This window comes from Bactrocera tryoni, unplaced genomic scaffold (genome assembly GCF_016617805.1).
Source record: "Bactrocera tryoni isolate S06 unplaced genomic scaffold, CSIRO_BtryS06_freeze2 scaffold_120, whole genome shotgun sequence".
Lineage (NCBI taxonomy): Eukaryota > Metazoa > Arthropoda > Insecta > Diptera > Tephritidae > Bactrocera > Bactrocera tryoni.
The window spans coordinates 919,568-932,629 of record NW_024395835.1 but is presented as its reverse complement, the minus strand read 5'-3'; the positions used below and the strand labels follow the sequence as shown (position 1 = coordinate 932,629).

At 36.5% G+C, this 13,062-nt stretch overlaps 1 protein-coding gene, 1 non-coding gene and 2 pseudogenes across 15 annotated transcripts in view; all 4 read right to left on the bottom strand.

The window, feature by feature from the left end:
• The window catches only part of LOC120780022 (calcium/calmodulin-dependent protein kinase type 1-like), a 113,950-nt gene that overhangs the window by 59,049 nt on the left and 41,839 nt on the right, over positions 1-13,062 (bottom strand). The gene's annotated exons all lie outside the window — the stretch shown is intronic.
• On the bottom strand, positions 144-345 carry LOC120780041 (annotated as a pseudogene).
• LOC120780030 lies at positions 5,686-5,897 on the bottom strand. The gene has a single exon (XR_005705798.1). It is a non-coding gene; the product is annotated as a small nucleolar RNA U3 (small nucleolar RNA).
• On the bottom strand, positions 11,121-11,323 carry LOC120780038 (annotated as a pseudogene).

Sequence of the window (13,062 nt, the reverse complement as noted above, 5' to 3'; positions counted from 1 at the left end):
AGAAATAAAGTCACATAATATAGTTGAGAATTCGCAAAAATGAAAACGAAAGAAAAATAATGCGCAAGCATACATAAGCAGCGTACTGTACTTATTGACCGCATTATTTTTGCGTAAAACCTTGGAATTTATTCATTAAAATCACCACTCAGAAGTCGTTTTATCCGTTGTAAGCGAGCGATTTTCGAAGAAACATCGTTTCTAATATGCCACAACACAATATTAGAAATGAAGTTCATAAACCTCACGCTGTCAGATAAAACGATATACCTCGTCATCGCGGGTCGATTTCCAAAAATTTAAATGAAGACTAACTACAGAAATGATCCTGTAAAGTACAGCCTTAATTTTTCAACGGCCAACGCAGAGTATTTCAACCAAAATATACGCAAAATAGTTGAGAATTCGCAGAAATGAAAGACAAACGAAAGAAAAAGAAGCATAACTTCAATAATGCACAAGCATAAAAACATACATATGCGCAGCAGCAGCAAGGAAAGAGGTAACAATCGGCGATCCATTGTATATTTCTTTCATGCATAACCAAACCATAATTAGGACAACGCAATACAGGAGTCAATGGTGGTCGAGGTGGTAAGCGCTTCAAAGTTACGACGAGCACGTAGGTACGTAGGTTCGAATCCCAACAGAATTTATTTTTAATTGAATATGTCACCAACCAAAAATTGAAACATTGTTCTACAAAAACAACAACAGCATAAGCATGGCAACATTGTGTTGTTGGTAGAAAAGCCGAGCTGTGCCGAAAGAAACGAACAAACGATCGCCGATTGTCACCGCTTCGCTTGCTGCTCGAACATCTTCGCAGACAAGGTTGCGTAGATTCATATTGAGCAAGGTTGCGCAACCTGAATCTATCGCAACCTTTTCCGAACTCGTATAAGAAGTATAACTTCAAAAAAATTTATTACTCTACATGTTTAGTAATAAAAATAAAATGTATTGAAAAAATACGCTTTTAGAGGAACCTGGCCTTAAGGCCAATAATTATAGTATTCGCTGTAAAAGTGTAATCATTGGTTCCTTAAATCATATAGTAGACATGAAAAATATACATATATTCAATAAATATAATAGGAAACAACATCCTGGCTGGCATAGACTGCTCCTCGGCTAAAGGGTTGGACATGACCAGAGCACTCTGTACAATAAGAAGAGGAATATTTGCACGGTTTACTGAAAGCGGAAGACAAGGGCTTAACCAACTTAGTCTGGAAAGTGATCAATAGCAGTGAAGTAAAGTGAAGATTTCCCGAAGCTTTAGGTTCAGTGCGATAATAATGAGACCGTGGAATGAAAAAAAGTCGGTTGAGGGCAAAGGAGGTAAAGAGTTTTTGGATGGGCTTGCTCCTGGGAGGCACCCAGACCGATGAGTCATGACACACGACCTTCCCACGAAGAGACAGTTCTGTAATATAGTTCCACAGAAGGGTAAGTTAGGATTTGTGTGATAGAACCAACGGTATGTGGTGCTAAGATTCATTCGCTTTTGGTGAGAGTGGATATTGATAACAGGAGGCATTACCTTGAATGCTTATCACGCCAGCTATCCTTGAACTGTCCCCAATCCAACCAGCGGAAATCCTTTTCGAAGAAACACTCCGCACTAAGAAAATCAACACGCTTTAAAAAACCCAAGTAAAGTGCTTTGGAGGATGATTACAGAGCTGCAGATTGTACATACAAATAAAAAAATAATAAAAGATGATAAATACAAGCTGCTTTTCAAAGCAAACAGGACATAAAAGAACAACAAAACAAACGGTTTTTTTCAATCTGTTTTATTCAAAATAGTCTCCTGCTTCAATACAGCTTTTGCACGGTCCAAAAGCATGTCGAACGAGTGTTTTGGCCGGTATGGCCGCCAGTATGCCGCCGCAAGCCTTTTGAATGGCATCTACGTCTACATAACGCTTTCTTTTCATGGGTAAATACATTTTTCCGAAAAGGAAGAAGTCGCACGATGCCATATCAGGTGAATACGGGGGAGTGGTTAATGGTTAAAATGTGATTTTGGTCAAATAATCGGTCAGAATCGTCGATCGATGAAACGGCGTATTATCGTGCAACAAAACGCCAAGTCTCATCTTCGCGTTATTCGGGCCGAACACGTCGAATACGGCGCACCAAACACTTCAAAATCCAAGGTAGAATACCGCATTAACGTTTTGACCGGGTGGAACAAATTTTTTGGTGGAATCATAAAAACAAATCAGCATTGTCTTCTCTTTTGACTTCTTCATGCGCGATTTTTTGGGTTTCGGCTCGTCCGGTGCCTTCAGCCTTGTAGCGTTTCGCTACAATTCCATTTCCGTGAATGAAAATGAATGACTTCGGCTGATTTTTGACGAATTCACGCACAGTTTCGATGGAATTTTCGGTGATCACGGATTTTGATTGGCCCACATGTTGATCATCATTTATGTTCTCACGACCACTTTGAAAAGGTTGAAACCATTCGTCATAAACTTGTTTCATCAATTGAAACGTTTCGGAAAAAGTTTTACCAATTTTAAAACAAACTTTAATGTTTTGGAAATTCCTCAATCACAGTGACAAAAGTGCTTCGACAATTGGCTCTAAGGCATCTAAAGGTGTACGGATTTAACGGTGAATATCAATATCAATACATAGTATAAAATAAAGTCAGTTTTTTTCCCTATATGCCTTTGTATGCTTAAATATTTAAAACTACGTAACATATTTTGGTGCGGCTTTTTTTAATACATAGAGTGATTGAAGATGAAGCTTTTTATGTAGATTTATCAAAATAATATTCTAAGTATTGTACACATTGAAAAGGTCTACAGAAAACTCCGTGATGGTATATGTACAGTAAGTCTATCTCTTATTTATATCCCACAATAACATTTTTTTGTCATTTACTTTTTTCGACAAATAATGGCTAATTTCCGAGGCGATTTTAACCAATACAGTAATAATCGTTATCCAATTAAATACCTTAAATACATTGATCATTTAATATATAGTAGATCTATATGGCCCTGTACAGCATTTGATTTAAACGAATATTTCCGAAGATATTACAGATTTAAAATTGCGTGTCGTTGCGTTTGCGGCGGTACCGGTCGGCCAAGACGGCTGGGGCGTGCCTATAAATAGCAGGCCGCGGTACTCCTGTAGCACTTTGAATTTAGCAGCGATCGGACGCGTTTATTATCGGAGCTCTCTAGCGAGAAATATTTAAACGGAAACGATGAAGTATATGCGTACTATTTCAAATTGATCCTTCCTCAAAAATAATACAATTGCTAAATATTTGGAATAGTAGAAGGGAACTGCGACCAAATAGACATAGATGGATTATAACTGGCTCAGTATTCAGTCGACGAATATTATACCAAGTGCATCCTAAACGAAGAGCACTCAAACACTCTTCAGAGTCAGCAATTCGTTGTTTTTGTTAGATTATGAACTTGCGAGGCACCCACTTTGCACAGAGTCCTCGGTGCTCATTACGCCTCTTTCCAACTTAGCAAATCTCTTTTCAACGGTTGACTTCTCTGGTGCAGAGCACCAATTCAAAAAATATTTTAACTAAAAATCAATGCTTTATTAACACATGAAATGCTTTTATGATCCATTTTTTTGCAAACTAACACAAGTTGCTTCACAAAAATGCTGTATCTCATTAACTAATAGTTATAATCTAACTAATAGAAATTATATAGATGGTAGTAGTAATATTATCTACGGGTCAACCACAGTAAAAGTTTTGAAATACAATAATAAAGCGATTTTCGATGATTAAAATGTTTTTGTTCTCGAATTTAAAAAAGCAACCTACTCGTTGAAATGACGACGAAGCGGGTCTCCTAAGCATCTTATCAGAACTTGGAATGAACAGAGGCAAAATAGAAGCTCAGAAACGCTTAGGCTAGTGGGAGGAAATCTACGTGGCACTCTTTCTAAGGACGATATTAGGAGTAAAATATGTTTTAAAAAAATGTTCAAAAATTCACTTCTGGAAGTAAAGGCGACTTTTCCACTCGCAAAGAATTACCTAACCAAAGACCACCATGCAATAGTATACACAGATGTCTCGAAAAGCGGCAGATGGAATTGGGACTGGCCTAGTAGATCCATGTAACCAAATTGTCCCGGTGCTCAAGGGCCGGATTCCAAGCATTTTCAAGTTGTACACCTTAACAAAAGATTTACAGAGATTATCTAGAGAAAAACTATCATGGTGAACTTATCTCATTCTAAGCGATAATTCCGCGACCCTTCGGGCAATCTCATCTGTTGGAATCAAATTAACAATGGTACTCAATTGCATCGAAATTCTTAACAGGGTTCTTATGAACACGTTATTTTATTACTTTGAGACTGCCAAATGGTTATTTCAGAAGTCTGCAGCCTCACACCATATCTCCTGTGACGTAAGTTGAAAGTTTTGATAAGCAGAATCAACAGATGGCATTGAGATGCTGAAAAAAAATCGATTTCTGGGCGGAGAGATTATACTTCTTAGTGATATTCAGAAATGCATCCATCATTTTGTATGAAAGAAAACTAGAACATTTGAATTCATTATGCACATTTTATAAAGCAAAGTCTAAATGAAGGAATTTTGATTCGGAAAGTAGTTCTGTCTCTTCGTTGCGGAAGGGAATATGCAGCGTAACCATCTCTCTTTTGCACTCTTCGAATTGGGTTGTCATATTATAATTTGTATAACTTATATCATGGTGTTTAGTCAATTTTTGTATTCATTATTGGCGTTGCATTTGTATTGCGCACAAAACTGGGCCAAAGTAAAATGAATTTTCTTTTTATTTTTCTTTGCAGTTTTCAATAAATTTAAATAAGTTCCTTAATAAATTTAAATAAGTTTTTTATTAAATTTAAATAAATTTAAGTAAATTTATGTACATGTATTTTCATTTATATTTAATTATCAATAAATTTTTTTTAAATTATTTGCCCTAGTTGTCAATTTTATTTTCTCATGCATTTCAGTCGATTTTTGTATAGAAATTTGACCGGCGTAGAAGCAAAATGCGAAACAATCATACATATATTATATCGTTTGCACATTTGTCTGTATGTTTGCGAAAGCAAATGTTCTTTAAAAGCATATTTCTATACTTAAACAAAATTATTTGAACCATCGTATATTTCTTACATGCATAACCAAACCATACTTAAGACAACGCCACGAAAGTGTAAATAGTGGTGTTGGTGGTAAGCACATAAAAAGTCACAATGTGAACGCAGGTTCGAATCTCGACTCTATACTAACAAATATTTTTCTTACTAATAGAAATTAAATTTATCACAGCAATATACCTAATATACATATACATAATATTGCTGTGATAAATTTAATTTCTATTAGTACGTAAAATATTTATTAGTATATGTAGTATACGATGTTAAAAGGCATACATCTTTCTATCCTATCTTGCGTATCTGCACATGCTCATATGAATGTATGTATACGCATGTGCGCGTTCAGAAATTCAAAGAATTCGCACAAAAAAAAGAGAGACGAAAGAAATAAAGTCACATAAAATAGTTGAGAATTCGCAAAAATGAAAGACAAACGAAAGAAAAATAATACGCAAGCATACATAAGCGTACTGTACTTATTGACCACATTATTTTTGTGTAAAACCTTGGAATTTATTCATTAAAATCACCACTCAGAAGTCGTTTTATCCGTTGTAAGCGAGCGCTTTTCGAAGAATTCGAAGAAACATCATTTCTAATATGCCACAACACAATATTAGAAATGAAGTTCATAAACCTCACGCTGTCAGATAAAACGATATAACTCGTCATCGCGGGTCGATTTCCAAAAAATTTAAATGAAGACTACCTACAGAAATGATCCTGTAAAGTATAGCCTTAATTTTTCAACGGCCAACGCTGAGTATTTCAACCAAAATATACGCAAAATAGTTGAGAATTCGCAGAAATGAAAGACAAACGAAAGAAAAAGAAGCATAACTTCACCAATGCACAAGCATACAAACCTACATATGCGCAGCAGCATCAAGGAAAGAGGTAACAATCGGCGATCCATTGTATATTTCTTTCATGCATAACCAAACCATAATTAGGACAACGCAATACAGTGCATTTGTCAATGGTGGTGTTGGTGGTAAGCGCTTGAAAAGTTACGACGAGCACGTAGGTTCGAATCCCTACAGAATTTATTTTTAACTGAATATGTCACCAACAAAAATTGAAACATTGTTCTACAAAAACAACAACAGCATAAGCATGGCAACATTGTGTTGTTGGTAGAAAAACCGAGCTGTGCCGAAAGAAACGAACAAACGATCGCCGATTGTCACCGCTTCGCTTGCTGCTCGAACATCTTCGCAGACAAGGTTGCGTAGATTTATATTGAGCAAGGTTGCGTAGATTCATGTTGAGCAAGGTTGCGTAGATTCATGTTGAGCAAGTTTGCGCAACCTGAATCTATCGCAACCTTTTCGGAACTCGTATAAGAAGTATAACTTCAAAAATACGCTTTTTAGAGGAACCTGGCCTTAAGGCCAATAATTATAGTATTCGCTGTAAAAAGTGTAATCATTGGTTCCTTAAATCATATAGTAGACATGAAAAATATACATATATTCAATAAATATAATAGGAAACAACATCCTGGCTGGCATAGACTGCTCCTCGGCTAAAGGGTTGGACATGACCAGAGCACTCTGTACAATAAGAAGAGGAATATGTTTTGCACGGTTTACTGAAAGGAAGACAAGGGCTTAACCAACTTAGTCTGGAAAGTGATCAATAGCAGTGAAGTAAAGTGAAGATTTCACCGAAGCTTTAGGTTCAGTGCGATAATAATGAGACCGTGGAATGAAAAAAAGTCGGTTGAGGGCAAAGGAGGTAAAGAGTTTTTGGATGGGCTTGCTCCTGGGAGGCACCCAGACCGATGAGTCATTACACACGACCTTCCCACGAAGAGACAGTTCTGTAATATAGTTCCACAGAAGGGTAAGTTAGGATTTGTGTGATAGAACCAACGGTATGTGGTGCTAAGATTCATTCGCTTTTTGGTGAGAGTGGATATTGATAACAGGAGGCATTACCTTGAATGCTTATCACGCCAGCTATCCTTGAACTGTCCCCAATCCAACCAGCGGAAATCCTTTTCGAAGAAACACTCCGCACTAAGAAAATCAACACGCTTTAAAAAAACCCAAGTAAAGTGCTTTGGAGGATGATTACAAGAGCTGCAGATTGTACATACAAATAAAAAAATAATAAAAGATGATAAATACAAGCTGCTTTTCAAAGCAAACAGGACATAAAAGAACAACAAAACAAACGGTTTTTTTTTCAATCTGTTTTATTCAAAATAGTCTCCTGCTTCAATGCAGCTTTTAGCACGATCCAAAAGCATGTCGAACGAGTGTTTTTGGCCGGTATGGCCGCCAGTATGCCGCCGCAAGCCTTTTGAATGGCATCTACGTCTACATAACGCTTTCTTTTCATGGGTAAATACATTTTTCCGAAAAGGAAGAAGTCGCACGATGCCATATCAGGTGAATACGGGGAGTGGTTAATGGTTAAAATGTGATTTTTGGTCAAATAATCGGTCACAAGCGTCGATCGATGAGACGGCGCATTATCGTGCAACAAACACCTACTTTCATCTTCGCGATATTCGGGCCGAACACGTCGAATACGGCGCACCAAACACTTCAAAAATCCAAGGTAGAATACCGCATTAACGTTTTGACCGGGTGGAACAAATTTTTTGGTGGAATCATAAAAACAAATCAGCATTGTCTTCTCTTTTGACTTCTTCATGCGCGATTTTTTGGGTTTCGGCTCGTCCGGTGCCTTCCAGCCTTGTAGCGTTTCGCTACAATTCCATTTCCGTGAATGAAAATGAATGACTTCGGCTGATTTTTGACGAATTCACGCACAGTTTCGATGGAATTTTCGGTGATCACGGATTTTGATTGGCCCACATGTTGATCATCATTTATGTTCTCACGACCACTTTGAAAAGGTTGAAACCACTCGTCATAAACTTGTTTCATCAATTGAAACGTTTCGGAAAAAGTTTTACCAATTTTAAAACAAACTTTAATGGTGAATATCAATATCAATACATAGTATAAAATAAAGTCAGTTTTTTTTCCCCTATATGCCTTTGTATGCTAAATATTTAAAACTACGTAACATATTTTGGTGCGGCTTTTTTTAATACATAGAGTGATTGAAGATGAAGCTTTTTATGTAGATTTATCAAAATAATATTCTAAGTATTGTACACATTGAAAAGGTCTACAGAAAACTCCGTGATGGTATATGTACAGTAAGTCTATCTCTTATTTATATCCCACAATAACATTTTTGTCATTTACTTTTTTCGACAAATAATGGCTAATTTCCGAGGCGATTTTAACCAATACAGTAATAATCGTTATCCAATTAAATACCTTAAATACATTGATCATTTAATATATAGTAGATCTATATGGCCCTGTACAGCATTTGATTTAAATGAATATTTCCGAAGATATTACAGATTTAAAAATTGCGTGTCGTTGCGTTTGCGGCGGTACCGGTCGGCCAAGACGGCTGGGGCGTGCCTATAAATAGCAGGCCGCGGTACTCCCTGTAGCACTTTGAATTTAGCAGCGATCGGACGCGTTTATTATCGGAGCTCTTCTAGCAGAGAAATATTTAAACGGAAACGATGAAGTATATGCGTACTATTTCAAATTGATCCTTCCTCAAAAAATAATACAATTGCATAAATATTTGGAATAAATAGAAGGGAACGTGACCAAATAGACATAGATGGATTATAACTGGCTCAGTATTCAGTCGATGAATATTATACCAAGTGCATCCTAAAACGAAGAGCACTCAAACACTCTTCAGAGTCAGCAATTCGTTGTTTTTGTTAGATTATGAACTTGCGAGGCACCCACTTTGCACAGAGTCCTCGGTGCTCATTACGCCTCTTTCCAACTTAGCAAATCTCTTTTCAACGGTTGACTTCTCTGGTGCAGAGCACCAATTCAAAAGTATTTTAACTAAAAAATCAATGCTTTATTAACACATGAAATGCTTTTATGATCCATTTTTTTTGCAAACTAACACAAGTTGCTTCACAAAAATGCTGTATCTCATTAACTAATAGTTATAATCTAACTAATAGAAATTATATAGATGGTAGTAGTAATATTATCTATGGGTCAACCACAGTAAAGTTTTGAAATACAATAAAGCGATTTTCGATGATTAAAATGTTTTGTTCTCGAATTTAAAAAGCAACCTACTCGTTGTAGAAAATGACGACGAAGCGGGTCTCCTAAGCATCTTATCAGAACTTGGAATGAACAGGGCAAAATAAGCTCAGAAACGCTTGGGCTAGTGGGGAGAATCTACGTATGGCACTCTTTTCTAAGGACGATATTAGGAGTAAAATATGTTTTAAAAAAATGTTCAAAAATTCACTATGAAGTAAAGGCGACTGAGAGAATTCCACTCGCAAAGAGTACCTAGCAAAGACCACCATGCAATAGTATACAGATGTCTCTCGAAAACGGCAGATGGAATTGGGACTGGCCTAGTAGATCCATGTAGCAAATTGTCGGTGCTCAAGGGCCGGATTCCAAGCATTTTCAAGTTGTACGCCTTTAAAAGATTTACAGAGATTATCTAGAGAAAAACTATCATGGTGAACTTATCTCATTCTAAGCGATAATTCCGCGACCCTTCGGGCAATCTCATCTGTTGGAATCAAATTAACAATGGTACTCAATTGCATCGAAATTCTTAACAGAGTTCTTATGAACACGTTATTTTATTACTTTGAGACTGCCAAATGGTTATTTCAGAAGTCTGCAGCCTCACACCATATCTCCTGTGACGTATGATATTCAGAAAGGCATATCATTTTGTACATATCATTTTGTAAAAGAAAACTAGAACATTTAAATTCATTATGCACATTTTATAAAGCAAAGTCTAAATGAAGCAATTTTGACTCGGAAAGTAGTTCTGTCTCTTCATTGCGGAAGAAAATATGCAGCGTAACCATCTCTCTTTTGTACTCTTCGAATTGGGTTGTCATATTATAATTTGTATATCTTATATCATGGTGTTTAGTCAATTTCTTGTATTCATTATTGGCGTTGCATTTGTATTGCGCACAAAACTGGGCCAAAGTAAAATGAATTTTCTTTTTATTTTTCTTTGCAGTTTTTCAATAAATTTAAATAAGTTTCTTAATAAATTTAAATAAGTTTTTTAATAAATTTAAATAAATTTAAGTAAATTTACATGTATTTTCATTTATATTTAATTATCAATAAATTTTTTTAAAAATTATTTGCCCTAGTTGTCCATTTTATTTTCTCATGCATTTCAGTCGATTTTTGTATAGAAATTTGACCGGCGTAGAAGCAAAATGCGAAACAATCATACATATATTATGTCGTTTGCACATTTGTCTGTATGTTTGCGAAAGCAAATGTTCTACAAAAGCATATTTCTATACTTAAACAAAATTATTTGAACCATCGTATATTTCTTACATGCATAACCAAACCATACTTAAGACAACGCCACGAAAGTGTCAATAGTGGTGTTGGTGGTAAGCACATAAAAAGTCACAATGTGAACGCAGGTTCGAATCTCGACGGACTTAGTCTTTAATTTTTGCATTTTAACATCGTAATACTATACTAATAAATATTTTTCTTACTAATAGAAATTAAATTTATCACAGCAATATACCTAATATACATATACATAATATTGCTGTGATAAATTTAATTTCTATTAGTACGAAAAATATTTATTAGTATAGTATACGATGTTAAAAGGCATACATCTTTCTATCCTATCTTGTGTATCTGCACATGCTCATATGAATGTATGTATACGCATGTGCGCGTTCAGAAATTCAAAGAATTCGCACAAAAAAAAGAGAGACGAAAGAAATAAAGTCACATAAAATAGTTGAGAATTCGCAAAAATGAAAGACAAACGAAAGAAAAATAATGCGCAAGCATACATAAGCGTACTGTACTTATTGACCGCATTATTTTTGCGTAAAACCTTGGAATTTATTCGTTAAAATCACCACTCAGAAGTCGTTTTATCCGTTGTAAGCGAGCGATTTCCGAAGAAACATCTTTTCTAATATGCCACAACACAATATTAGAAATGAAGTTCATAAACCTCACGCTGTCAGATAAAACGATATACCTCGTCATCGCGGGTCGATTTCCAAAAAATTTAAATGAAGACTAACTACAGAAATGATCCTGTAAAGTATAGTCTTAATTTTTCAACGGCCAACGCAGAGTATTTCAACCAAAATGTACGCAAAATAGTTGAGAATTCGCAGAAATGAAAGACAAACGAAAGAAAAAGAAGCATAACTTCAATAATGCACAAGCATACAAACATACATATGCGCAGCAGCAAGGAAAGAGGTAACAATCGGCGATCCATTGTATATTTCTTTCATGCATAACCAAACCATAATTAGGACAACGCAATACAAGTGTCAATGGTGGTGTTGGTGGTAAGCGCTTCAAAAGTGACGACGAGCACGTAGGTTCGAATCCCAACAGAATTTATTTTAATTGAATATGTCACCAACCAAAAATTGAAACATTGTTCTACAAAAACAACAACAGCATAAGCATGGCAACATTGTGTTGTTGGTAGAAAAGCCGAGCTGTGCCGAAAGAAACGAACAAACGATCGCCGATTGTCACCGCTTCGCTTGCTGCTCGAACATCTTCGCAGACAAGGTTGCGTAGATTCTGTACAATAAGAAGGAATATTTGCACTTCACTGAAAGCGGAAGACAAGGGCTTAACCAACTTAGTCTGGAAAGTGATCAATAGCAGTGAAGTAAAGTGAAGATTTCCCGTAACTTTAGGTTCAGTGCGATAATAATGAGACCGTGGAATGAAAAAAAGTCGGTTGAGGGCAAAAAGGAGGTAAAGAAGTTTTGGATGGGCTTGCCCTGGAGGCACCCAGACCGATGAGTCATGACACACGACCTTCCCACGAAGAGACAGTTCTGTAATATGGTTCCACAGAAGGGTAAGTTAGGATTTGTGTGATAGAACCAACGGTATGTGGTGCTAAGATTCATTCGCTTTTGGTGAAAGTGGATATTGATAACAGGAGGCATTACCTTGAATGCTTATCACGCCAGCTATCCTTGAACTGTCCCCAATCAACCAGCGGAAATCCTTTTCAAAGAAACACTCCGCACTAAGAAAATCAACACGCTTTAAAAAAACCCAAGTAAAGTGCTTTGGAGGATGATTACAGAGCTGCAGATTGTACATACAAATAAAAAAATAATAAAAGATGATAAATACAAGCTGCTTTTTCAAAGCAAACCCAGGACATAAAGAACAACAAAACAAACGGTTTTTTTCAATCTGTTTTATTCAAAATAGTCTCCTGCTTCAATACAGCTTTTTGCACGGTCCAAAAGCATGTCGAACGAGTGTTTTTGGCCGGTATGGCCGCCAGTATGCACGCCGCAAGAACCTTTTGAATGGCATCTACGTCTACATAACGCTTTCTTTTCATGGGTAAATACATTTTTCGAAAGAAAGAAGTCTGCACTGATATACATATCAAAGGTGAATACAGGGGAGTGGTTAATGGTTAAAATGTGATTTTTGGTCAAATAATCGGTCTTCGATCGATGCAGACGGCACATTATCGTGCAACAAACACCTACTTTCATCTTCGCGATAGTCGGGCCGAACACGTCGAATACGGCGCACCAAACACTTCAAAAATCCAGGTGAATACCGCATTAACGTTTCTGATTGGAACAAATTTTTGGTGGAATCATAAAAACAAATCAGCATTGTCTTCTCTTTTGACTTCTTCATGCGCGATTTTGGGATTCGGCTCGTCGGTGCCTTCCAGCCTTGCAGCGTTTCGCCTGGCAATTCCATTTCCGTGAATGAAAATGAATGACTTCGGCTGATTTTTGACGAATTCACGCACAGTTTCGATGGAATTTTCGGTGATCACGGATTT